General features: G+C 44.9%; 1 non-coding gene across 1 annotated transcript; it reads left to right on the forward strand.

The window, feature by feature from the left end:
• Window positions 1-24,985: 24,985 nt before the first annotated feature.
• On the forward strand, window positions 24,986-25,056 carry TRNAG-GCC. Its single transcript has one exon. It is a non-coding gene; the product is annotated as a tRNA-Gly (tRNA).
• Window positions 25,057-25,900: the final 844 nt, after the last annotated feature.

Genomic DNA, 25,900 nt, shown 5'->3' on the forward strand with positions numbered 1-25,900 from the left:
AAGTTTTACGTGGCTGCTACGGGCTTCTAGCAAGAACCGTTCTTACCTACACATCAAAACCACAACAATTTTTCGCCAAGTGTGTTGTTTTAACCTTCAACAAGGACCGTGTAACGCCCCGGACACACCCGCCGGTGGTCGTTACTCCTGGCGAGATCTAGACTAGCCCCACAGATCAATACTAGTCTTTTCTGCGCACTTTGTCCTCACTCGTGCGCACCCGGGAGCAACTTCCCAGTCGGTCACCCATCCTGACACTACTCAAAGCCGAGCACGCTTAACTTTGGAGTTCTGTCCAAATGGGCTCTCGGAAAAGAAGGAATTCCTTATTGATATGAGTAGTCTATCATCCCTAATAAGCCAGGCCATCACATACACCCCCACTCAGAGGAACCGACGTCCTCGTCGGGCCACAGGAACATTCCCTCTTGGCACATACGTCTGTGCATCCAGTCCGATACATGTACCATGCCGTGTGCCATGACGGGTCACAAACGTCATGAACAACATGACCGCACACCTGTCCGCAAACATCCATGTAACCACGAGGGTCGGCTCTGATACCAACTTGTAACACCCACAATGCGGCTATATCTCCCACGTGTCAGGGCACGACTTAGAGGCATAGCCGCATGGTAGGTCTGTCGCAAGAGGGGTAATCTTTACACATCCCATGTACTGAATAAGAAAGGGATAAAGAGTCGGCTTACAATCGCCACTTCACGCAATACATAAATATATCATACATCATCAAGAATACAATCAAGGTCCAACTACGGAACCAAATTAAAGAAAGATAACCCCAAATGCTAGATCCCCGATCGTCCCAACTGGGCTCCTCTACTGATCATCCGGAAAAGAAACATAGTAACGGCTCGAATCCTCGTCGAACTCCCACTTGAGTTCGGTAGCGTCCCCTACACTGGCATCATCGGCACCTGCATCTGTTTGGAAGTATCTATGAGTCACGGAGACTCAGCAATCTCACACCCGCGAGATCAAGACTATTTAGGCTTATGGGTAGGAAAGGGTAGTGAGGTGGAGCTGCAACAAGCACTAGCATATATGGTGGCTAACTTACGCAAAAGAGAGCGAGAAGAGGAGCAAAGCACGGTCGAGAAGCTAATATTGATCAAGAAGTGATCCTGAAGCTACTTACGTTCAAGCATAGCACAAGACTGTGTTCTCTTCCCAGACTCCGCCGAAAAGAGACCATCACGGCTACACACGCGGTTGATTCATTTTAATTAAGTTATGTGTCAGGTTTTCCACAACAGGATATTAACAAATTCCCATCTGCCCATAACCGCGGGCACGGCTTTCGAAAGTTCAAAACCCTGCAGGGGTGTCCCAACTTAGCCCATCACAAGCTCTCACGATCAACGAAGGATATTCCTTCTCCTGGGAAGACCCGATCAGTTTCGGAATCCTGGTTACAAGACATTTCGACAATGGTAAAACAAGACCAGCAAAGCCACCCGATGTGCCGACAAATCCCGATAGGAGTCGCATGTATCTCGTTCTTAGGGCACACTAGATGGGCAAGACGTCGGGTTGGCATAGACCCTGGTTGCCCAGGGGGCGCCGGACATCGCCCAGTTTGGACCAACACTCAAAGGAGCACTGGCCCGGGGGTTTAAAATAAAGATGACCCTTGAGTACGTGGAACCCAAGGGAAAAGGCTTAGGTGGCAAGTGGTAAAACCAAGGTTGGGCCTTGCTGGAGGAGTTTTATTCAAAGTGAACTGTCAAGGGGTTCCCATAACACCCAACCGCGTAAGGAACGCAAAATCAAGGAACATAACACCGGTATGACGGAAACTAAGGCGGCAAGAGTGGAACAAAACACCAGGCATAAGGCCGAGCCTTCCACCCTTTACCAAGTATATAGATGCATTAAAGTAAATAAGAGATAATAATGATATCCCAACAATATCCATGTTCCAACACGGAACAAACTTCATCTTCACCTGCAACTAGCAACACTATAAGAGGGGCTGAGCAAAAGCGGTAACATAGCCAAACAACGATTTGCTAGGAAAGGTGGTTTAGAGGCTTGACATGGCAATATGGGAGGCATGATATAGCAAGTGGTAGGTATCGCGGCATAGCAATAGAGCAAGCAACTAGCAAGCAAAGATAGAAGTGATTTCGAGGGTATGGTCATCTTGCCTGCAAAGTTCTCAGAGTTGACGAAAGCTTGATCTTCGTTAGCATACTCAATAGGTTCCTCGATCACGTACTCGTCTCCCGGCTCTACCCAAAGCAATAACACAAGCAAATTACCAACAATCAATCACAGTGCAATGCACAAGCAACATGATGCAAAATATGACATGATATGCGAGATGTGATATGCAATGCATATGTGTGCTCCGGAAGGAAAATAAAGATCAAGGACTCAACTTGGCAAACCAAGTGTTCCACTGGAAAGATGAGTTGATTTCGGTCGAAATCGATATAAAGATCGCCGGAAACAGATGCACGGTTTGCAAATGGCAAGCAAAACAAGAATGGCACAATTCTGCGATTAACAGCACGCTGCCATCTAGAATGCAACAAGAAACTAAGCTACTACACTCCAAAATAGCAACAAAGCATATGGTAGTGATGTACTCAAGATTCTTGACAAAACATGAACACCGAGCTACGGCTAAATCACACAAGAGCATGTTCAAACAAGCATGGCAAAAGTGCAAAAGATATCAGCTTCACAGACTTAGTGAAAAATACTAACATGCCAGAAATAACATCAGGAAGCAATGTTTAGAGCAAGAAAACAACATGCTATAGCAACATATCATAGCAAAAAAAGGCATGGCATGAATATACTAAATGCATAGAACAAAAGTCCCTTACTGATCATGAGCCAAAAAGGCACAGAAGATATGATGGCACCCATGTAAACATAGCAAGTTTTATCAACAGTTTTAGACTTAGCAGAAAACAGAGCATGGCATAAACAGAATTATGAAGGCATCTTTGCAAACTCAAATCACTCGTCACAAAGCCTTGCATGACAAGATAAGCATACTAACATAAAGAAGACATGTTCAAGAAGCTAACCATGGCAAGATCAAGTTCATAGCGTACATGGATCACTAACAACAACCATGGCAAAATTGATTAACATGTAAACAATCTGCCAGGAACATTTTATAGCAAAAATAGAGCAATATTAAGACATGCTAGGGCACTCCATAATTGCAAACATGGGCATGGATGGATAGAGCATAACCATATGTTCAAAAGACCCTTACTGAAGATACTCAAAACAAGCATGGATCTCACTGTAGCATCAAGTTGACATGGCATAAAAATAACCGCAGAACAAAGTCCCTGAAATCAGCAATATCACGAGGGCTACTTTGCATGCTTGTGCTAGTCACCACAAATATCACAAAAATACATGGAAAGCACCTCTGTAAATATGGCATGGCATAGATCAAAACACATGTAGAGCTCATGCCCATAAGAAGCACACATCAAATGTGACAAAAATGACAAATCATCATAATCTGCTAAGTAATAGGAGCAAACATTTTATAGCACTCTTGCATTAATGATTTGGGCATCAAGATGGACTCAAACAAGCATGTCACAATGGAATGAAATGAAGAGCATCTCCCAATGAACATTTTGATATATCGTGCGCATGAAACGGAGCTACGGTTATGGAGTTATGATGCAATGAACAGGGGCATAAAATTTAACAGGGAAAAGACTTGGTGGAAAAATGACCTCGCGCGAAACCAGATCTAGGGTTCGTCGCACGGCGCGCGAACCGAGAAGGGGGTGCTCGCCGGAGAAGGACGGGGCGGCATCGGGCGGCGCGGTGACGCGTGGTGGCAGTGCGAGCTCCAGGAGGCGATGACGCATGCTCCGGGAGGCGGCGGCGGGACCGGCCGGCGCGGGAGGCGGCGGACGGTGGCCGGACGGCGACCGGAGTAGAAGAGGACGGTGGCGCACGGCGGCGGGAGGCGCGGGCGCGCGCGGGGACGTACGGGCCCGTGGGGGGCGGCGATGGGCCCGCGGGCCGGCAACGGAGGTGGGCGGTGCGGTGCCACTGGCGTCACGCGACTGGCTGCGGGCGGCGGCGCGGGCGTGTCCGGCGGCGGAGAGGACGAAAATTAGGGTTTCGGGACCCGAAAATTGGACGGTGTGCACATATTTATAGCTAGGAGGAGATAGGAGTGTCCAAATGAGGTGTAGTTTTCGCCCACGCGATCGTGATCCGACAGCGGAGGACATGGAAGATGTTTGGATGGGTTATTGGGCCGTTTTGGAGGGGTGTTGGGCTGCAACACACAAGAGGCCTTTCCGGTTACCCGGTTAACCGTTGGAGTATCAAACGGACTCCAAATGACACAAAATTTGACAGGTGGTCTACCGGTGGTGTACCAAGGCCACTTGGCAAATCTCGGTCCATTCCAAGAACGTTTAACACCCGCTCACGAAAAGAGACAAGAGGGGGACGCCGGTGCACGTAGGAGTGTCGGATTGCAAAACGGACAACGGGGAAAATGCTCGGATGCATGAGACGAACACGAATGCAAATGCGATGCACATGATGACATGATATGAAATGCATGACATGAACAAAATGCAAAACGAAGACAAAACCCCAACCACGAAGGGAATCTCATAACTTAACGCTGGAAATGGCAGAGTCGGAGTTACAATTATGGCAAGTTACATCCGGGTTGTTACAACACTCCACCACTACGAAAGGATCTCGTCCCGAGATCTAGGACTGAAAGAACTCTGGATATTCGGAACGAAGGTGGTCCTCGCGTTCCTGGGTGGATTCTCAGTCGGAATGGTGTGACCACTTCACTTTCAGGAATTTGATAGACTTGTTGCGAGTCTTGCGCTCAGTTTCTTCAAGAATAGCAACGGGATGCTCATGATAAGACAGGTCTTCTTGGAGATCAATCTCTTCGAAGTTGATGGTGAGCTCAGGAGTCTTGAAGCACTTGCGAAGCTATGACACGTGAAACACGTCATGCACATTTGCGAAGTTGGACGGAAGCTCAATTTGATAGGGGAGATCACCTCTTTTTCCAATGATCTTGAAAGGACCCACGTATCTAGGGGCAAGCTTCCCTTTGATACCAAAGCGACGAGTGCCTTTCATTGGAGAGATGCGGAGGTAGACATGGTCTCTGATCTCGAAAGCCAAGTCACGGTGCTTGCTATCATAGTAACTCTTCTGGCGTGATTGTGCGACTTTGAGATTTTCACGGATGACTTTGCACATTTCTTCAACCTCTGTGATTAAGTCATTACCAATAAGTTGGCGTTCACCAGTCTCTGACCAATTAAGAGGAGTATGACACTTTCTGCCATAGAGAATCTCGAATGGGACCTTGCCCGAACTCGCTTGGAAGCTGTTGTTGTAGGAGAACTCGGCATATGGAAGACAATCTTCCCACTTCATACCGAAGGAAATGACACAAGCCCCGAGCATATCCTCACGGATTTGATTGACTCGCTCGACTTGGCCACTAGTTTGAGGATGGAAGGTTGTGCTGAAGCGAATGTTGGTGCCCATGGCCTTCTGAAAGGAGTCCTAGAACTTAGAAGTGAAGATGCTTCCACGATCTGAAGATATCAATTGCGGAATGCCATGCAAATAGACAATCCTGGAGGTGTATAGCTCTGCCAGCTGAGCTACTGTGATAGATTCTTTTATAGGAAGAAAATGAGCCACTTTTGTAAGCTTGTCGATGACAACAAAGATAGCATCATTTCCATGCTTGGACTTGGGAAATCCAGTCATGAAGTCCATCTCAATATGGTCAAACTTCCATTCTGGAATAGCAAGAGGTTGGAGGAGACCATCTGGTCGTTGGTGTTCTGCTTTCACTCTTCTGTAGACATCACATTCATTTACTAATTGAACAAATTCTGCTTCATTCGAGTCCACCAATACGACTGCTTGAGGTCATGGTACATCTTCGTACTACCAGGATAAATGGATAGAAGGGAATTGTGAGCCTCATTCATAATGACTTTCCTTAGATTGCCTTTAGGAACCACAATTTGATCCTTGAAGAATAGAGTGTCTTTGTCATCAATGCGATAGCACTTGTACTTGGGTTGGCTCTTGGCAATCCCATTTTCACCTTCTTCACCATGGCATCAAGAAGTTTTGCCTCACGAGATCTTCCAAAGTAGGAGAGACTTGGAGGTTGGCAAGAAAGCCTTGAGGAACAACTTGGAGATTCAGTTTGCGGAAAGCTTCACAAAGGTCCGGTTGGAAGGGCTTGAGAATTAGGCTGTTGCAGTAAGCCTTCCTGCTCAAAGCATCTGCAATGACATTGGCCTTGCCTGGAGTATATTCAATACTCGGATTGTATTCTTGAATCATTTAGACCCAACGAGTCTGTTTGAGGTTGAGGTTGGGTTGAGTGAAGATGTACTTGAGGCTCTTATGATCAATGAAGATGTCCACTTTCCTTCCCAACAAGAGATGTCTCCACGTTAATAATGCATGGACAACTGTCGCCAACTCGAGGTCATGGGTGGGGTAGTTCTTTTCGTTGGGCTTCAACTGGCGAGAGGTATAAGCCACAACTTTCTTCTCTTGCATTAACACAACAACGAGACCTTGTAGGGAGGCATCACAGAAAACTTCGAATGGCTTGGATTCATCAGGAGGAGTCAAGACATGAGCTGTGACTAACTTCTCTTTGAGGGTGTTGAAAGCAACGTCACATTCAGGTGTCCAGACATACTTGACATGCTTCTGGAGGAGGTTGGAAAGAGGCTTTGCAATCTTAGAGAAATTCTCAATGAATCTTCGACAATAGCTTGCAAGCCCAAGAAAACTATGGAGCTGCTTGACATTCTGAGGCGGTTCCCAATTCATAATTACAGACACCTTCTCAGGATTAACAGTGATGGCCTTGGCGGAGATGATATGACCAAGGTAAAGAACCTCGTCAAGCCAGAACTCACACTTGGAAAACTTCGCATAGAATTGATGCTATCTGAGTTTGTCGAGTACCAATCTCAAATGCTTGGCATGATCCTCCTTATTCTTGGAAAAGACCAAAATATCATCGAGATACACCAGGACGAAATCATTTGTGTAAGGGTTGAAGATTAAGTTCATCATGCGAGAGAACGTTGGAGGAGCATTGACAAGGCCGAAAGACACGACAGTATATTCATAAGAACCATAGCTTGTTGTGAATGCTGTCTTGGGGATATCTTGTTCACAAATGTGAATCTGATGATAACTCATACGGAGGTCAAGCTTGGAGAATACTTGAGCACCTTTAAGTTGCTCGAATAGCTCATTGATGTTGGGAAGTGGATACTTGTTCTTTATTGTCTTATTGTTCAATGGGCGGTAGTCGATGCAGAGTCGTTCCATTCCATCCTTCTTCTTTACAAAAAGAACACCACAACCCCAAGGAGATGAACTCGGTCTGATCAGACCCATGCACTCTTGTTCATCGAGTTGTTTCTTCAACTCCTTCAACTCTTCTGGTCCAAGCTTGTAACGACGCTTGCAAACAGGTTCCGTGCCAGGCTCAAGATCAATAACGAATTCAACTGGCCGGTGAGGAGGCATTCCTGGAAGCTCTTCTGGGAAGACGTCTTGATATTCACAAACGACTAGAATTTGAGAGATGGCATTCAACTCGCCCTTCTCATCGAGAGAAAACAGTCGAATGGTATCATCACGAGCGGCATAGATGATCACATCCTCAGAAGAGTGTGTCAATTGAATCTGCCTGGTAGCACAATCAAGCTGAGCCTTGTGCTTAGAAAGCCAGTCCATGCCGAGAATTAGATCAATATCCGAGTCACTGCTACCTCTTGAGCACTGCGTTGGTTTTCCCTTGAAGAGGAAAGGGTGATGCAGCAAAGTAGCGTAAGTATTTCCCTCAGTTTTTGAGAACCAAGGTATCAATCCAGTAGAGGGCTATGCGCGAGTCCCTCGCACCTGCACAAAACAAATAACTCCTCGCAACCAACGCGATAAGGGGTTGTCAATACCTTCATGGTCACTTACGAGAGTGAGATCTGATAGATATGATAAGATAATATTTTTGGTATTTTTATGATAAAGATGCAAAGTAAAATAAAAGCAAAGTAAATAACTAAGTATTGGAAGATTAATATGATGAAGATAGACTCGAGGGCCATAGGTTTCACTAGTGGCTTCTCTCAAGAGCATAAGTATTTTATGGTGGGTGAACGAATTACTGTTGAGCAATTAACAGAATTGAGCATAGTTATGAGAATATCTAGGTATGATCATGTATATAGGCATCACGCCCGAGACAAGTAGACCGACTCCTGCCTGCATCTACTACTATTACTCCACTCATCGACCGCTATCCAGCATGCATCTAGAGTATTAAGTTCATGAAAATAGAGTAACGCCTTCAACAAGATGACATGATGTAGAGGGATAGTTTCATGCAATATGATAAAAACCCCATCTTGTTATCCTCGATGGCAACAATACAATACGTGCCTTGCTGCCCCTACTGTCACTGGGAAAGGACACCGCAAGATTGAACCCAAAGCTAAGCACTTCTCCCATTGCAAGAAAGATCAATCTAGTAGGCCAAACCAAACTGATAATTCGAAGAGACTTGCAAAGATAACCAATCATACATAAAAGAATTCAGAGAAGATTCAAATATTGTTCATAGATAATCTTGATCATAAACCCACAATTCATCGGTCTCAACAAACACACCGCAAAAAGAAGATTACATCGAATAGATCTCCACAAGAGAGGGGGAGAACATTGTATTGAGATCCAAAAAGAGAGAAGAAGCCATCTAGCTAATAACTATGGACCCGAAGGTCTGAGGTAAACTACTCACACTTCATCGGAGAGGCTATGGTGTTGATGTAGAAGCCCTCCGTGATGGATGCCCCCTCCGGCGGAGCTCCGGAACAGGCCCCAAGATGGGATCTCGTGGATACAGAAAGTTACGGCGGTGGAATTAGGGTTTTGGCTCCGTCTTTGATCGTTTGGGGGTACGTAGGTATATATAGGAGGAAGGAGTACGTCGGTGGAGCAACAGGGGGCCCACGAGGGTGGAGGGCGCGCCTAGGGGGGTAGGCGCGCCCCCTACCTCGTGGCCTCCTCCTTTATTCCTTGGCATAGGGTCCAAGTCTCCTGGATCATGTTCGGTGAGAAATCACGTTCCCGAAGGTTTCATTCCGTTTGGACTCCGTTTGATATTCCTTTTCTTCGAAACCCTAAAATAGGAAAAAAAACAACAATTCTGGGTTGGGCCTCCGGTAAATAGGTTAGTCCCAAAAATAATATAAAAGTAGATAATAAAGCCCAATAATGTCCAAAACAGTAGATAATATAGTATAGAGCAATCAAAAATTATAGATACGTTGGAGATGTATGAGACCCATGCGAACGGCGCGGCAGGCGTCCAGTGCAAGTACATCATAGAGGGCCTCTGTCCACTCCTGGCGAGGAATGGGGGTACTGACGGGACATGTATCTAGCTGCGACGCCCTGTCGACAGGAGGCAAGCGCCGATGGATCCTATTTTGCTGTGCGGCACGACGCGCCTCTCGCTCTGCGGCGCTCCAACGGTCTCGCCGTGCAGTGAGCCGCAACCTATTGGCGCGGACGCGCCTAGCTTGCTCTGCGGCGCGCCATTGATCATGTTGTCCGGTGAGCTGCAGCCTTTCGACACTAACATGCCTATATTGATCCGCGGCGCTGAAGCGCCATGCGCCAAGGGTCTGCTCAACCCTGGCGATGGCGCGCATCACGGCGTCGTCCATGCGCCAAGGGTCTGCTTGTTTTCCTCGTCGACGAGGTTGATGGCAGAGGCGGCGCTTTCGTGGGTTGGTATGCTTGGAAAATGTGGATGTGCTATAGGATGCGCTTGTTGCCTCCGTGTGTCGCGTGCCGCCTAGGTTTATGCGCAATATCGCTTGTTGGCGAGATACCGATGAGGAAATGGTGGGAAACAGTGGCGTGTTCATAAAATGCCATCAATTGGAAACTTAGCATAGAAGGAACATCGAGCTAGCACAAGAAGTAGATGATGATCAGATGATCGTTTATCCTAGTTAATTATGCATGTAATAGTTTACTTGGGTGTGTGGAAATGTCATGTGTGTACTAGCCACCTATGTAATTGGATGTTTGCCGCGTATTACACACATCTTGTTTATGTGAAATGTTTCTGTTCTCTTGGCTCAACACAAATAGTTTATCGGAATGAACTGTATGCCCTCCATTGCACACACCTTGATCTGGTTGAACCGTTTCTGTTGCGTTTCCTAATCGAAAACAGTTCATCCGAGTGAACCGTATGCCGTATATCGCACACACCTTGATCTGGCTGACTGTTTCTTTTGTGCTGCCTAATCACAAACAGTTCATCCGAGTGAACAATATGTTGTATATCGCACATAGCTTCATCTGGCTGCCCGTTTGTTTTGTTCCTCCTCATCGCAAATAGTTAATTGAACTGAACCGTATGCCCTCCACCACACACGCAACTAAAATCTGAATCGTGTTTGATGCATCCGTCATCGCATAACGTTCTGCATCTTTTTTGATGATTTTTTTACACCACCGTCTGTGATTAATGCATCGCACATAGTTTTGTCGAAGGGTCTCTGATCGTAGTGTCGTGTTAGCAGCATCCTGCAGTAGTGTTAAGAATATTTTCCATGCCCCAAATATGGATCTTAACACTACACATCTTGGTCATCCTCTCATCCTTCTAGGTATAAATAGAGTTGTTGCCCACAATTTATTATAGATAAATTCAAGGCTAAACTTAATTGCTAAAAGGTAAATAGGCTTCACATGAAGGTAGACTTGGTTTCATTACATTTGTGTTTGCCTATGTGACTGTTTATTAAATGTCCAAGGTTCTCTTGGGTAAAACTACTATTGAATTTTTTTACTTCCATTGTTAGAAAATTCTAGTGGACTATGATTAATAAGGATATGGACATGAATCCTACTTGCTTAAGAGCATGGGAAGACATATGTAAACCAATGTATGAAGGAGGACTGGTCATAAGGGATTTATCTCTTATTAACAAATCTACAGTGGCTGTGATGGCTTGGAGAATTATTAAGAATCTTGCTTCTTTGCTTACCAAAATTCTTACAGATAAATATCTTCATAATTCTTCTATTTGGTAACCTAGCTCTTATATTCCTGAGTTTGTTTTCTGGAGCTTTGTTATAAAAATTCTTCCCTTCATCCTTAAGGCCAGCCAACTTCAAATTACTAAAGTTAATTATTGCATTTGCACTAGTCCTTGGTGTAAAGATTACGAGAACATACATGATCATCTTAAGCCTAATTTGCAGGACCCTGCCTAGTATCATTAGTGATCTTTGGAAGCCCAACTATTAGTGATCTTTGGAAGCCCAACTCCAAGCTTTGGGATAGGGACAAAATCAGTGGTTACTTTGATGATTCTTTTAACAACGCTATTTTGAATACTCCAGATATCAATGCCAGTTTTGAAGATACCACTTGTTGGACTCACACTCCTAATGTATAGTGTACTACAAAAAGTGCTTAAAAACTTTCATGTGTAGGAAATTCAAGATAGCGCTTTGGGAAGACAAGTTATTACTTCAGATCAAGAAATTGCTATCCTAAAACGGGTTTGGAAAAACAAAAGCATGCCCCCTAGGGTCAAAAATTTTGCCTGGAGGGTTATTAGGAGAGATGTTACAACTGGACCAAGAGCTTCTAGGTATTCTTATCATATATAAAAAAGGTTGTAGATATGGTCAAATAGAATCAGATTTGCAACTTTTCTTTCAGTGCAATTTCTCTAGATCAATTTGGTTTAAAATTGGCCTCAAAATTGATATGATGAACTTCAATCTATATCGTGTTGATATCATTCAAATGATCCTATCTTTTCAATAATCGAAGTTATAGCTAGATTGTGTTTTCACTATATGGAACATATGATAAGCAAGAAATGACCTCCTTTTTTCAATAAAATAGATTGAAGTCCTGGGCACGTTATGCATGCTACGAAGGCAAATGCTTAATGGAAGAGAAGGAGGAAAAGGAGACATCCAATGAAAATAACAATGCTAATCCGCTCCCAAGTACAAATATGCGGAACTGGATCCTCTAACATTGAGAAGGGAAGTTAGAGAAGCTCCAGTACCCTAACTTCCCTTCTTTCTATTCATATGATTAAGGCTAAAATGACTCAAATTAATTTGCAAATTGATGATCTATTGTATACATTTATAGTAATTACGCACAAATAAGTTGATGGTGAAATAAAATTAATTTTAAATTATTTATATCTACAGTAAATATCAACAGTAAACAAGCTGCTAACTATCTACTAATCTTCTCTAACTTTTCTTCTTCTTTTTACACTAGGCCAGCACTGTAGCACCGTGACTTTCCTTCTCTATGTTAGAGGATCCGGTTCCCAAATATGCATACTCAACCAGTCACCAAGTACACCATATCCATTCAAGCAGCAGACAACAAATGTGCGATCGATTTTGTAGGCTGAAGCGATGGCTTTAATTCTCGCTGCCTCGGCAACGAAGGCATCTGCTGAAGGAAATATGCCCTAGAGGCAATAATAAAGCTATTGTTTATTTCCTTATATCATGGTAAATGTTTATTATTCATGCTAGAATTGTATTAAACCGGAAACATAATACATGTGTGAATACATAGACAAACAAAGTGTCACTAGTATGCCTCTACTTGACTAGCTCGTTGATCAAAGATGGTTATGTTTCCTAACCATAGACATGTGTTGTCATTTGATTAACGGGATCACATCATTAGGAGAATGATGTGATTGACTTGACCCATCCCGTTAGCTTAGCACTTGATCGTTCAGTTTGTTGCTATTGCTTTCTTCATGACTTATACATGTTCCTATGACTATGAGATTATGCAACTCCCGTTTACCGGAGGAACACTGTGTGTGCCACCAAACGTCACAACGTAACTGGGTGATTATAAAGGTGCTCTATAGGTGTCTCCGAAGGTACTTGTTGGGTTGGCGTATTTCGAGATTAGGATTTGTCACTCCGATTGTCGGAGAGGTATCTCTGGGCCCTCTCGGTAATGCACATCACTTAAGCCTTGCAAGCATTACAACTAATGAGTTAGTTGCAGGATGATGTATTACAGAACGAGTAAAGAGACTTGCCGGTAACAAGATTGAACTAGGTATTGAGATACCGACGATCAAATCTCGGGCAAGTAACATACCGATGACAAAGGGAACAACGTATGTTGTTATGCGGTCTGACCGATAAAGATCTTCGTAGAATATGTGGGAGCCAATATGAGCATCCAGGTTCCGCTATTGGTTATTGACCGGAGACGTGTCTTGGTCATGTCTACATTGTTCTCGAACCCGTAGGGTCCGCACGCTTAAGGTTTCGATGACAATTATATTATGAGTTTATGAGTTTTGATATACCGAAGGAGTTCGGAGTCCCGGATGAGATCGGGGACATGACGAGGAGTCTCGAAATGGTTGAGACGTAAAGATCGATATATTGGACGACTATATTCGGACATCAGAAAGGTTCCGAGTGATTCGGCTATTTTTCGGAGTACCGGAGAGTTACGGGAATATGTATTGGGCCTTATTGGGCCATACGGGAAAGAAGGAAAAGGGCCTCAAGGGTGGCCGCACCCCTCCCCTTGGTCTGGTTTGAATTGGACTAGGGAAGGGGGGCGCCCCCTTCCTTCCTTCTCCTTTTCCCTTCCCTTTCCTTCCCTCCTACTCCTACTACTTGGAAGGGCTCCTAGTTCTACTAGGAAAAGGGGAATCCTACTCCCGGTGGGAGTAGGACTCCCCTAGGGCGCACCATAGAGAGGGCCGGCCCCTCCCCTCCTCCACTCCTTTATATACGTGGCCAGGGGCCACCCCATAGACACACAAGTTGATCTTCGTGATCGTTCTTTTAGCCGTGTGCGGTGCCCCCCTCCACCATAATCCTCGATAATATTGTAGCGGTGCTTAGGCGAAGCCCTGCGACGGTAGAACATCAAGATCGTAACCATGCCGTCGTGCTGACAGAACTCTTCCCCGACATTCTACTGGATCGGAGTCAAGGGATCGTCATCGAGCTGAACATGTGCTAGAACTCGGAGGTGCCGTAGTTTCGGTGCTTGATCGGTCAGGCCGTGAAGACGTACGACTACATCAACCACGTTGTGCTAACGCTTCCGCTTCCGGTCTATGAGGGTACGTAGACAACACTCTCCCCTCTCGTTGCTATGCATCATCATGATCTTGTGTGTGCATAGGAAATTTTTTGAAATTACTATGTTCCCCAACAGTGGCATCCGAGCCTAGGTTTTATGCGTTGATGTTGTGCACGAGTAGAACACAAGTGAGTTGTGGGCGATATAAGTCATACTGCTTACCAGCATGTCATACTCTGGTTTGGCGGTATTGTTGGATGAAGCGGCCCAGACCGACATTACGCGTACGCTTACGCGAGACTGGTTCTACCGACGTGCTTTGCACACAGGTGGCTGGCGGGTGTCAGTTTCTCCAACTTTAGTTGAACCGAGTGTGGCTACGCCCGGTCCTTGCGAAGGTTAAAACAGCACCAACTTGACAAACTATCGTTGTGGTTTTGATGTGTAGGTAAGAACGGTTCTTGCTAAGCCCATAGCAGCCACGTAAAACTTGCAACAACAAAGTAGAGGACGTCTAACTTGTTTTTGTAGGGCATGTTGTGATGTGATATGGTCAAGACATGATGCTAAATTTTATTGTATGAGATGATCATGTTTTGTAACCGAGTTATCGGCAACTGGCAGGAGCCATATGGTTGTCGCTTTATTGTATGCAATGCAATCGCGCTGTAATGCTTTACTTTATCACTAAGCGGTAGCGATAGTCGTGGAAGCATAAGATTGGCGAGACGACAACGATGCTACAATGGAGATCAAGGTGTCACGCCGGTGACGATGGTGATCATGACGGTACTTCGGAGATGGAGATCACAAGTACAAGATGATGATGGCCATATCATATCACTTATATTGATTGCATGTGATGTTTATCTTTTATGCATCTTATCTTGCTTTGATTGACGGTAGCATTATAAGATGATCCCTCACTAAATTATCAAAGTATAAGTGTTATCCCTGAGTATGCACCATTGCGAAAGTTCTTCGTGTTGAGACACCATGTGATGATCAGGTGTGATAGGCTCTACGTTCAAATACAACGGGTGCAAAACAGTTGCACACGCGGAATACTCAGGTTAAACTTGACGAGCCTAGCATATAACAGATATGGCCTCGGAACACGGAGACCGAAAGGTCGAGCGTGAATCATATAGTAGATATGATCAACATAGTGATGTTCACCATTGAAACTACTCCATCTCACGTGATGATCGGACATGGTTTAGTTGATTTGGATCACGTGATCACTTAGAGGATTAGAGGGATGTCTATCTAAGTGGGATTTCTTAAGTAATATGATTAATTGAACTTTAATTTATCATGAACTTAGTCCTAGTAGTATTAGCATATCTATGTTGTAGCTCGGTTTTAGCTCCCCTGTTTTATTTTTGATATGTTCCTAGAGAAAACTAAGTTGAAAAATGTTAGTAGCAATGATGCGGATTGGATCCGTGATCTGAGGTTTATCCTCATTGCTCCACAGAAGAATTATGTCTTTGATGCACCGCTAGGTGACAAACCTATTGCAGGAGCAGATGCAGATGTTATGAACATTTGGCTTGCTCAATATGATGACTACTTGATAGTTTAGTGCACCATGCTTAAACGGCTTAGAATCGGGACTTCAAAGACGTTTTGAACGTCATGGACCATATGAGATGTTCCAGGAGTTGAAGTTAAATTTTCAAGCAAATACCCGAGTTGAGAGATATGAAGTCTCCAACAAGTTCTATAGCTAAAAGATGGAGGAGAATAGCTCAAGCAGTGAGCATGTGCTCAGATTGTCTGGGTACTACAATCGCTTGAATCAAGTGGGAGTTAATCTTCCAGATAAAATAGTGATTGACAGAATTCTCTAGTCACCATCACCAAGTTAGTAGAACTTCGTGATGAACTATAATATGCAAGGGATAACGGAAATGATTCCAAGCTCTTCGTGATGCTGAAATCAACGAAGGTAGAAATCAAGAAAAGCATCAAGTGTTAATGGTAAACAAAACCACTAGTTTCAAGTAAAGGGACAAAGGGAAGAAAGGGGAACTTCAAGAAGAACGGCAAGCAAGTTGCTGCTCAAGTGAAAAACCCAATTCTGGACCTAAGCCTGAAACTGAGTGCTTCTACTGCAAAGGGACTGGTCACTGGAAGCGGAACTACCCCAAGTAATTGGCGGATAAGAAGGATGGCAAAGTGAACACAGGTATATTTGATATACATGTTATTGATGTATACTTTACTAGTGTTTATAGAGACCCCTCAGTATTTGATACTAGTTCAGTTGCTAAGAGTAGTAACTCGAAATGGGAGTTGCAGAATGAACATAGACTAGTTAAGGGTGAAGTGACGATGTGTGTTGGAAGTGGTTCCAAGATTGATATGATCATCATCGCACACTCCCTATACTTTTGGGATTAGTGTTGAACCTAAATAAGTGTTATTTGGCGTTTGCGTTGAGCATGAATATGATTTGATCATGTTTATTGCAATACGGTTATTCATTTAAGTAAGAGAATAAATTGTTGTTCTGTTTACATGAATAAAACCTTATATGGTTACACACCCAATGAAAATGGTTCATTGGATCTCGATCGTAGTGATACACATATTCATAATATTGAAACCAAAAGATGCAAAGTTAATAATGATGGTGCAATTTATTTGTGGCACTGCCGTTTAGGTCATGTTGGTGTAAAGCGCATGAAGAAAATCCATGCTGATGGGCTTTTGGAATCACTTGATTATGAATCAGTTGATGCTTGCGAACCATGCCTCATGGGCAAAATGACTAAGACTCCGTTCTCCGGAACAATGGAGCGAGCAACAGATTTGTTGGAAATCATACATACTGATGTATGTGGTCCGATGAATATTGAGGCTCGTGGCAGGTATCATTATTTTCTGATCTTCACAGATGATTTGAGCAGATATGAGTATATTTACTTGATGAAACACAAGTCTGAAACATTTGAAAAGTTCAAAGAATTTCAGAGTGAAGTGGAGAATCATCGTAACAAAAATAAAAGTTTCTACGATATGATCGCAGAAGTAAAATATTTGAGTTACGAGTTTGGCCTTCAGTTAAAAACAATGTGAAATAGTTTCACTACTCACGCCACCTGGAACACCACAATATAATGGTGTGTCCGAACGTCATAATCGTACTTTATTAGATATGGTGCGATCTATGATGTCTCTTACCGATCTACCACTATCGTTTTGGGGTTATGCATTAGAGACAGCTGCATTCACGTTAAATAGGGCACCATCTAAATCCGTTGAGACGACACCGTATGAACTATGGTTTGGCAAGAAACCTAAGCTGTCGTTTCTTAAAGTTTGAGGTTATGATGATTATGTGAAAAAGTTTCAACCTGATAAGCTCTAACCCAAATCGGATAAGTGCGTCTTCATAGGATACCCAAAAGAAAATGTTGGGTACACCTTCTATCACAGATCCGAAGGCAATATATTCGTTGCTTTGAATGGATCCTTTCTAGAAAAGGAGTTTCTCTCGAAAGAAGTGAGTGGGAGGAAAGTAGAACTTGATGAGGTAACTGTACTTGCTCCCATATTGGAAAGTAGTTAATCACAGAAATCTATTCCTGTGACTACTACACCGATTGGTGAGGAAGCTAATGATGATGATCATGTAACTTCAGATCAAGTTACTACCGAACCTCGTAGGTAAACCAAAGTGAGATCCGCACCAGAGTGGTACCGTAATCCTGTTCTGGAGGTCATGTTACTTGACCATGACGAGCCTACGAACTATGAGGAAGCTATGATGAGCCCAGATTCCGCGAAATGGCTTGAGGCCATAAAATCTGAGATGAGATCCATGTATGAGAACAAAGTATGGACTTTGATTGACTTGCCCAATGATCGGCGAGCCATTGAGATTAAATGGATCTTCAAGAGGAAGACGGACGCTGATTGTAGTGTTACTATCTACAAAGCTAGAATTGTCGCAAAAAGGTTTTCGATAAGTTCAAGGTGTTGACTACGATGAGAGTTTCTCACTCGTATCTATGCTTAAGTCTGTCCGAATCATGTTAGCAATTGCCGCATTTTATGAAATCTGGCAAATGGATAAACAAAACTGCATTCCTTAATGGATTTATTAAAGAAGAGTTGTATATGATGCAACCAGAAGGTTTTGTCAATCCTAAAGGTACTAACAAAATATGCAAGCTCCAGCGATCCATCTATGGACTGGTGCAAGCATCTTGGAGTTGGAATATACGCTTTGATAAGTTGATCAAAGCATATAGTTTTATACAGACTTGCGGTGAAGCCTGTATTTACAAGAAAGTGAGTGGGAGCACTATAGCATTTCTGATAAGTATATGTGAAAGACATATTGTTGATCGGAGATAATGTAGAATTATTCTGCAAAGCATAAAGGAATGTTTGAAAGGAGTTTTTCAAAGAAAGACCTCGGTGAAGCTGCTTACATATTGATCATCAAGATCTATAGAGATAGATCAATACGCTTGATAAGTTTTTTCAATGAGTACATACCTTGACAAGATTTTGAAGTAGTTCAAAATGGAACAGTCAAAAAGGAGTTCTTGCCTGTGTTACAAGGTGTGAAGTTGAGTAAGACTCAAAACCCGACCACGGCAGAAAATAGAGAGAGAATGAAAGTCATTCCCTATGCCTCAGCCATAGGTTCTATAAAGTATGCCATGCTGTGTACCAGACCTATTGTATACCCTGCCCTGAGTTTGGCAAAGGAGTACAATAGTGATCTAGGAGTAGATCACTGGACATTGGTCAAAATTATCCTTAGTGGAATAAGGATATGTTTCTCGATTATGGAGGTGACAAAATGTTCGTCGTAAAGGGTTACGTCGATGCAAGTTTTGACACTGATCCAGATGACTCTAAGTTTCAATCTGGATACATATTGAAAGTGGGAGCAATTAGCTAGAGTAGCTCCATGCAGAGCATTGTTGACATAGAAATTTGCAAAATACTTACGAATCTGAATGTGGCAGACCCGTTGACTAAACTTCTCTCACAAGGAAAACATGATCACACCTCAGTACTCTTTTGGTGTTAATCACATAGCGACGTGAACTAGATTATTGACTCTAGTAAACCCTTTGGGTGTTGGTCACATGTCGATGTGAACTATGGGTTTTAATCACATGGTGATGTGAACTATTGATGTTAAATCACATGGCGATGTGAACTAGATTATTGACTCTAGTGCAAGTGGGAGACTGAAGGAAATATGCCCTAGAGGCAATAATAAAGCTATTATTTATTTCCTTATATCATGGTAAATGTTTATTATTCATGCTAGAATTGTATTAAACCGGAAACATAATACATGTGTGAATACATAGACAAACAAAGTGTCACTAGTATGCCTCTACTTGACTAGCTCGTTGATCAAAGATGGTTATGTTTCCTAACCATAGACATGTGTTGTCATTTGATTAACGGGATCACATCATTAGGAGAATGATGTGATTGACTTGACCCATTCCGTTACCTTAGCACTTGATCGTTCAGTTTGTTGTTATTGTTTTCTTCATGACTTATACATGTTCCTATGACTATGAGATTATGCAACTCCCGTTTACCGGAGGAACACTTTGTGTGCCACCAAACGTCACAACGTAACTGGGTGATTATAAAGGTGCTCTACAGGTGTCTCCGAAGGTACTTGTTGGGTTGGCGTATTTCGAGATTAGGATTTGTCACTCCAATTGTCGGAGAGGTATCTCTGGGCCCTCTCGGTAATGCACATCACTTAAGCCTTGCAAGCATTGCAACTAATGAGTTAGTTGCAGGATGATGTATTATAGAACGAGTAAAGAGACTTGCCGGTAACAAGATTGAACTAGGTATTGAGATACCGACGATCGAATCGCGGGCAAGTAACATACCGATGACAAAGGGAACAACGTATGTTGTTATGCGGTCTGACCGATAAAGATCTTCGTAGAATATGTGGGAGCCAATATGAGCATCCAGGTTCTGCTATTGGTTATTGACCGGAGACGTGTCTCGGTCATGTCTACATTGTTCTCGAACCCGTAGGGTCCGCACGCTTAAGGTTTCGATGACAATTATATTACGAGTTTATGAGTTTTGATGTACCGAAGGAGTTCGAAGTCCTGGATGAGATCGGGGACATGGCGAGGAGTCTCGAAATGATCGAGACGTAAAGATCGATATATTGGACGACTATATTCGGACATCAGAAAGGTTCTGAGTGATTCGGCTATTTTTCGGAGTACCGGAGAGTTACGGGAATATGTATTGGGCCTTATTGGGCCATACGGGAAAGAAGGAAAAGGGCCTCAAGAGTGGCCGCACCCCTCCCCTTGGTCTGGTCCGAATTGGACTAGGGAAGGGGGGTGCCCTCTTCCTTCCTTCTCCTTTTCCCTTCCCTTTCCTTTCCTCCTACTCCTACTACTTGGAAGGGCTCCTAGTTCTACTAGGAAAAGGGAATCCTACTCCCGGTGGGAGTAGGACTCCCCTAGGGCGCGCCATAGAGAGGGTCGTCCCCTCCCCTCCTCCACTCCTTTATATACGTGGCCAGGGGGTACCCCATAGACACACAAGTTGATCTTCGTGATCGTTCTTTTAGCCGTGTGTGGTGCCCCCCTCCACCATAATCCTCGATAATATTGTAGCGGTGCTTAGGCGAAGCCCTGCGACGGTAGAACATCAAGATCGTCACCACGTCGTCGTGCTGACGGAACTCTTCCCCGACATTCTGCTGGATCGGAGTCCGGGGATCGTCATCGAGCTGAACGTGTGCTAGAACTCAGAGGTGCCGTAGTTTTGGTGCTTGATCGGTCGGGCCGTGAAGACGTACGACTACATCAACCGCGTTGTGCTAACGCTTCCGCTTCCGGTCTACAAGGGTACGTAGACAACACTCTCCCCTCTCGTTGCTATGCATCACCATGATCTTGCGTGTGCGTAGGAATTTTTTTGAAATTACTACGTTCCCCAACATCTGCCTCCTCCTATTTTGATTGCAATACTTTGGTTGACATTGCAGAAACGAGGAATCTTCTTGCTGCCTTTTGTAGCCATATCTTTTTCCTTGGGGGAAATCTTGTTTGTACACTGTGTAGACTGTTACCACGACGAGGAAACAGTAGACCATATGATTTTTACTTGCCCATTCAGTCAATCTTGCTGGCAAAAACTTTGGATTAGCTGGCCACCCTTCACATGCCTCCTCCAACTGCTTCAATAGGCTAAAAACTCTTGGGGACGCCCACTCTTTTTTGAAATCTTTTTGGTGGCTGCTTGGAGTCTTTGGAAGGAAAGAAACAATAAACACTTTAGGAGGATTGCACCAACCATCAGTGGGTGGCTAAAAAGATTCAAGGACGATTTTGACCTCCTCCAACATAGGACTAGGGGGGTCACCCTGCTTTCATTTCTTCTTTTATTTCTGAGTTGCAGTAGTGGTAACACCCCCACTCCCTGTCTCCCTGACCCAATCTGTCTGGGCAGGTTGATACCCCACCTGTAAAAATGTAAAGCATCTGTAACACCCCGCTCATATATATATGAAAATACAGTAGGAGCCTTTCCTACTGTTCTTCCTTCAAAAAAAACCGAATAGTACAAGTTAGGCCTAACACATGGAACACTGAGGGGCTGTTTGGCTTGTGACTAACTTTGCCAAAGATTGTCACACCTAAGGTTAGGCAAGTTTGACCAACTTAGGTGAGTGTTTGGTTCAAGACACACCTTAGGCAAGCCACACTTGGACCCCACATGGCATACACATAAAAAGTGTGGTAAGATTCCTTTAGGCTTGCCAACTTGTAGCTCTCATTTTGATGAACTAACCTTATTCAAGTTTGGCAAAAATGTGTGACAAAGTGTGGCAATGCTAGTCCTAAACCAAACAACCCCTGAATTTACTCTGCTGTGAGCCTCTAAAGGTGGAGTGACCGTTGGATCGGCAATGTGAAATTGCAAATTTTGGTTGCACTTGAAGTTATCAAACAACTCGACGTGGCCATGGAGACAAGGACGCTATCTGATGCTGAGAGGGCACTGAGGAAGTGTCTAAAGAAGAAGCTGCTGGGTTTGAGCTCTCTAGAGAGGACGATAGTAAGGCAAAGATCAAGGCTGTTGCAACTACGTGAGGGTGACGGAAATACTAGGCTTTTCCATCAGCAAGCTAGTCATAGGCAAAGAAAGAATATCATAAGAGTTGTGAAGCACAACGGCAACCTGTACTCTGGGCAGGACGAGGTGGCATCGGTGGTGGACGCATACTTCGGTGCAGCTTTTGGCGATGCGTAGGAGAGGTCACATGCCCTCAACCTTGACATGTTGGGCTTGCCGCACCTGGACTTACAGCACTTGGAGAGCCCCTTCACGGATGAGGAAGTGGAGAAAGTAATCAAGAGCATGCCCATGGACAAAGCTCCGGGGCCGGATGGGTTCACTGGTCGTTTTTATGCAACTTGCTAGGACATAATCAAGGTGGATTTCATGAGAGCGATGAACAGTTTCTACAAAGGGGACATGAGAGGTTTGGCCGCAATCAATAAGTCCCTTGTCTCACTTTTGCCAAAGAAGGAGGGGGCTTTGGAGGTGAGTGACTTCCAGCCTATAAACCTTGTCCACGGGGCCATCAAGATCTTTGAAAAGGGTTTGGCCAGTCGGTTGGTGGAGGATCTCCCCAAGTTGGTCGGGAACCACCAAAGTGCATTCGTTAAGGGCAGATCGCTGCATGACAACTTCATGCTTGTGCAGAGCATGGCACGTTGCTTGCATGCTTTGAGGAGTTCAAGTGTGCTGCTAAAGCTAGATATATCTAAAGCTTTTGACTCCGTTCAATGGCCTTTTCTTATTGAGGTGTTGAATCAAATGGGCTTCGGACCAAGGTGGAGGTCTTGGATATGCGGGATACTTGCAACATCGACCACCAAGATCATGGTGAATGGTGAGCCGGGAGACACGATATACAATTGTAAAGGGCTGAGGCAGGGGGACCCGATCTCTCCAATGCTTTTCATTCTAACGATGGAGCCCCTTCAAAGGTTGTTCGAGGTGGCTATGGCTAGAGGTCTGGTGTCACCCCTGGCGCGTGTTGGCATGAGGAAACGTCTCTTTATCTTCGCTGATGACGTGGTGCTATTTATCAAGCCAAATCCAATGGACCTTGAGGTATGCAAGTCCCTGTTTGAGATCTTTGGGGAGGCATCAGGGCTGAGAATCAACATGAGCAAATCCGCGGCCCTACCTATCAGGTGCTCTGAGGAGGAGATTGCAATGGCATGCAATGAGTTGCAATGCCCCTTGGGATCATTCCCGATCAAGTATCTTGGGCTACCCCTATCGCTAAGGAAGCAAACCGCAACACAGTTACAATTTTTGGTGGATCACATGGCAAATCAGCTACCGAAATGGAGAGCTGCTATGATGCCCAAGAGCGGGCGACTAACTCTTGTGCAGTCTGTCTTGTGTGCAATGTCGATCCATGCTATGATGGCTTTAGACCTACCTGCAAAAACTATATCGGCAATGAACAAGATTTGCCGAGGTTTCTTATGGTGCCGATGAGCTGAGGCAAACGGTGGTAACTGTGCTGTTGCATGGGATATGGTTTGTACGCCGAAGTGGGCAGGTGGATTGGGGCTGCCAAACCTCAGATGGATGAATATTGCCATGCAAGCCCGCTGGCCGTGGCTCATGAGGACAGATGAGTCAAGACCATGGAAGGAATTCATAGTCAAAGTCCCGGAAGAAGCACAAATGCTATGTCAAGCAGCCATGAGGAGCACTGTGCGGTCTGGACGAACAACACGCTTTTGGGAGGACCGATGGCTTCATGGACAAAGAATACAGGAGTTGGCGCCACGAGTCTATGAATTGGTGCACCCCCGCACTCGCAACCTGAGGATGGTCAGTACGGCCATGCAGGACGGCTCTTGGGCGACGGACATAAGCCCCAACCTTGAACCGGAAACCTTACACCAGTTTCTAGCGCTATGGCAACTGCTCAATGGTTGGGAGCTTTCTGATGACGAGCCGGATGAGATAACATGGTCGTGGGAGACAAATGGGCAGTTCTCTGTGAAATCAGCTTATGCGGTAGCTTTTCTGGGGCCGGGAGGTGGCCCAAACAACGGACCTGACATGGAAATCACGTGCTCCTATAAAATGCAGGTTTTTCACATGGCTAGCCATGAAGAATCGATGCTGGACCTCGGATCGACTAGCACGCAGAGGCCTACCCCATCAGGACGCATGCCCTTTCTGTGATCAAGAGGAGGAAACGATCGACCATGTTCTACTCGCATGTGTTTTTGCTCGCACAGTGTGGGCAGCGATCTTCGTCGCGTTGGGGACACCAAGTTGGATTCCTACTGCCCAAGAAACGCTGGTGGAGTGGGCCGTTGACAAGCGTGGTTCAAACAACGTCAGCACGAAGGACCTTCGCACCATCTTTGCGCTTACTTGGTGGGAGTTGTGGAAGCATAGGAATGCCATTGTCTTCGAGGGCGCGTGTCCTTCGGTTGAGCAGTTACTAAGAAGCATGTGCGCGGAGGGTTCCTCATGGTCAACCGCTGGGTTACTACGAGGAGGTGTAATGCCTTTCTTTGCTAGGGTAGAGAGGTGGGTGAGTGACGAGGATTAGCTTGTAAAAACAAAACCTTGTAAATTATGGTGGAGGCATACTTAGCCTTTTTCTTCTATAATATATGATATGCACACTCGTGCATATTCAAGAAAAAAAACACTCTTGAGTATTTCTGGCAATATAAATAATTACGGAAAATGGAGAGCCCATTCAACAAGGCACCAGTGGTCTAGTGGTAGAATAGTACCCTGCCACGGTACAGACCCGGGTTCGATTCCCGGCTGGTGCACGTTAATTTTTGTGTATACACACACACACACACACTTCTGTCTAGCTCGAGCAGTTATCCCTTTTCTGAATCTGCGGTCAGTGCACTTGGACAGGGGGAGCTGGAACCTGAAATTATTGTTCTTGCTTTTTGCCACCGTCTTGTCTCTTGTACAGAAAAGGATCGTACGCACATCACTTTTTTGCCTCATTTGATTCAGGAGAAATTCCCGCTTCATCTCACGCTACAACCGTCACAGCATGGGACCAAAACTACACGAGCATCCCCCCGTTTCGCCTCTCGGCCTATCCAAAAGGTGCTCCATCGCGTAGCAGAGAACAGAAGTGGCCACGGCTGACCAGCTTTGGCTAATGGCCACTACTAACTCTCAACAGAAACGGAACAGTTTGCTTGTGCTTGAAGGTGCCAAGCTGGTGCACCTCACTGGGCATCAACCACTCGTCGGTTTCGACACCCACCCCAGCTAGAAGTACTCCTACTACTGCTGTTGGTGTACCGTCAGTTAGTTCTTAATTAACCAGCTGGACGCGGCAGGACCGCCAGCCAGCCAGCCTTTGTATGGATGGTTTCCCGGAGCAAATCTCGACGGGAGAGATCGGGCGGTGCCACGTGCGGTGCTGCGGTAGCTGCATCGCCGCACTGGGACAGTACAGTAGTGGCGCCTGGTCCGGGTTGGTGAGATATGGCTGTCGACGGGACCGGACGGGCCATCGTCGTCGGCGGGGAGCGTGAAACAGTGGAGCATAGCAAGACGACGCGGCGGCGCGTGCCGACATGTGCAACACGCTCTGGCTCAGACGCGGCTGTTTCTGTCCGCGAGTGCGTGGTCCAGACATTTGAATCG

This window comes from Triticum urartu, chromosome 5 (genome assembly GCF_003073215.2).
Source record: "Triticum urartu cultivar G1812 chromosome 5, Tu2.1, whole genome shotgun sequence".
Lineage (NCBI taxonomy): Eukaryota > Viridiplantae > Streptophyta > Magnoliopsida > Poales > Poaceae > Triticum > Triticum urartu.